Source organism: Hippopotamus amphibius, chromosome 15 (assembly GCF_030028045.1).
Source record: "Hippopotamus amphibius kiboko isolate mHipAmp2 chromosome 15, mHipAmp2.hap2, whole genome shotgun sequence".
Taxonomy (NCBI): domain Eukaryota; kingdom Metazoa; phylum Chordata; class Mammalia; order Artiodactyla; family Hippopotamidae; genus Hippopotamus; species Hippopotamus amphibius.
In genome coordinates, this window is record NC_080200.1 from 44,923,487 (window position 1) to 44,925,502 (window position 2,016).

The 2,016-nt window shown below is 43.4% G+C and overlaps 1 non-coding gene across 1 annotated transcript; it reads right to left on the reverse strand.

Annotated features, from left to right (window-relative positions):
* Positions 1 to 1,057: 1,057 nt before the first annotated feature.
* On the reverse strand, positions 1,058 to 1,129 carry TRNAE-UUC (transfer RNA glutamic acid (anticodon UUC)). Its single transcript has one exon. It is a non-coding gene; the product is annotated as a tRNA-Glu (tRNA).
* Positions 1,130 to 2,016: the final 887 nt, after the last annotated feature.

The window sequence follows — 2,016 nt, forward strand, 5'->3', positions numbered from 1 at the left end:
ACATGTACCACAATATTCATTGCAGCACTATTTACAATAGCCAGGACACGGAAGCAACCTAAATGTCCATCAACAGGTGAATGGACAAAGAAGATGTGGCACATATATACAATGGAATATCACTCAGCCATAAAAAAGAATGAAATTGAGTTATTTGTAGTGAGGTGGATGGACCTAGAGTCTGTCATACAGGGTGAAGTAAGTCAGAATGACAGAAACAAATACCATATGCTAACGCATGTATATAGAATCTAAAAAAAAACAGCCCTGATGAACCTAGTTGCAGGGTAGGAATAAAGACACAGATGTAGAGAATGGACTTGAGGACACTAGGGGGGAAGGAGAAGCTGGGATGAAGTGAGAGAGTAGCATTGCCATATGTACACTACCAAATGTAAAATGGATGGCTAGTGGGAAGCTGCTGCAGAGCACAGGGAGATCAAGTTGATGCTTTGTGATGACCTAGGGGGGTGGGGTAGGGAGGGAGGGAAGCTCAAGAGGGAGGAGATATGGGGATATATGTATACATATAGCTAATTCCCTTTGTGGTACAGCAGAAACTAACACAGCATTGTAAAGCAATTATACTCCAATAAAGATGTAGAAAAAAAAAGAAGGGAAAGTGAGACAAAAACTACAAAAGAAAGAAAAAGATATGAGCTAATTACGATGGCAGGCTGAGCCTTTTAGCTTCCTTAATTGTTCCAAATTTTTGACAACCTCAAGACCAGAATGCTCTTCCCAAATGTCAGGGGCAAGTAGTCAACAAATCTTAGGATGAAAAAAAAAAAAAGCAAGTTTTTACTAGAGAACTTAATCTCTAAGGTTTGGGATGGCAAATAGGTCAACATCGTTCTATTGTTGGCTGCTGGGGCATTCCTGTTAGAGATGCTAAGGTTAGAAATCCATGAGCCAACTCATCAGCAGTGCCCTCCATGGGTGTTAGAGTCAGGGACAGTAGGCAGACACCTCTTACAAGGGTTTTCAACTTGAAGGTTGAATTTATAAATGACTTTTTTTTTTTTTGGCCATCCCCTCACGGCTTGCAGGATCTTCATTCCCTGACCAGGGATTGAACCTGGGCCACAGCAGTGAAAGTGCTAAGTCCTAACCACTGGACAACCAAGGAATTCCCTGTAAGTGACTTTCTACCTGCTCTTCTGAGAACACACTCAAGATTGTTATGAGATACGTCTTATTATGGTGATTGAAATTGGGATGGGGATTGGGAAAGATACTGCAAGATTGACAGAGACTGAATTTCTATGTGGCAGATACATGTAAGAATTCTGAACAGATTCCCACGCTGCTCATCTTTCTACATCTCTGTCCAGTGAGTTTGGGGCCACATGATTGAGTTCTGGCCAATGAGATGTGAGCAGAAGTTGTATAAGCCACGTGTGGGTCCTGCGTTTAGGAACGGCTCATATGATCATCCAGCTCGCTCTCCTCCCCTGCCACGTTAGACCGTGGAGGCAACGTGCTGCAGATGGCACAGCTACAACAGGGAGAAAGGCCCGCAACTGCCCTGACGTTCACAAGAGTGAGACATAAATTTTATAGAGATTTTGGATTTTGTCTATTGCAGCAGCTAGAGGGAATTACTAATAAATATCATTACAGGAAGGGGTTTGTTAAGGCGATGGGAAAGGGCTTAGCCCATCTGAAGGTGTGCAGGAATCTGCTTCCTGAACCGGGTTCTTGAGAAAGCACATTGCACTTCCTGCTTATGTTACTGTTAGGTCAGGGAGGTTTCCTAGATCTTGGAGACTATGCTCTCCTTGGGGTGGTCCAGAGCTGGGGATGGGGAAGAGGGGTGGGAAGGGCTTGACTCTAGTGCACTGTGCAGACTACTGTACATATCCTTCAACAAGTATATTTCTGGTAGCATCATTCCTTTCCATGGTTTTCTGTTTCCCACCAAGTTAGCTTTAAGTCAATGGCAAAAAATGAAAACATGAAGCAACAACAAAAACCAGCTGCTATGGCATTGGTGATCCTCTGTGTTCTGGTGAT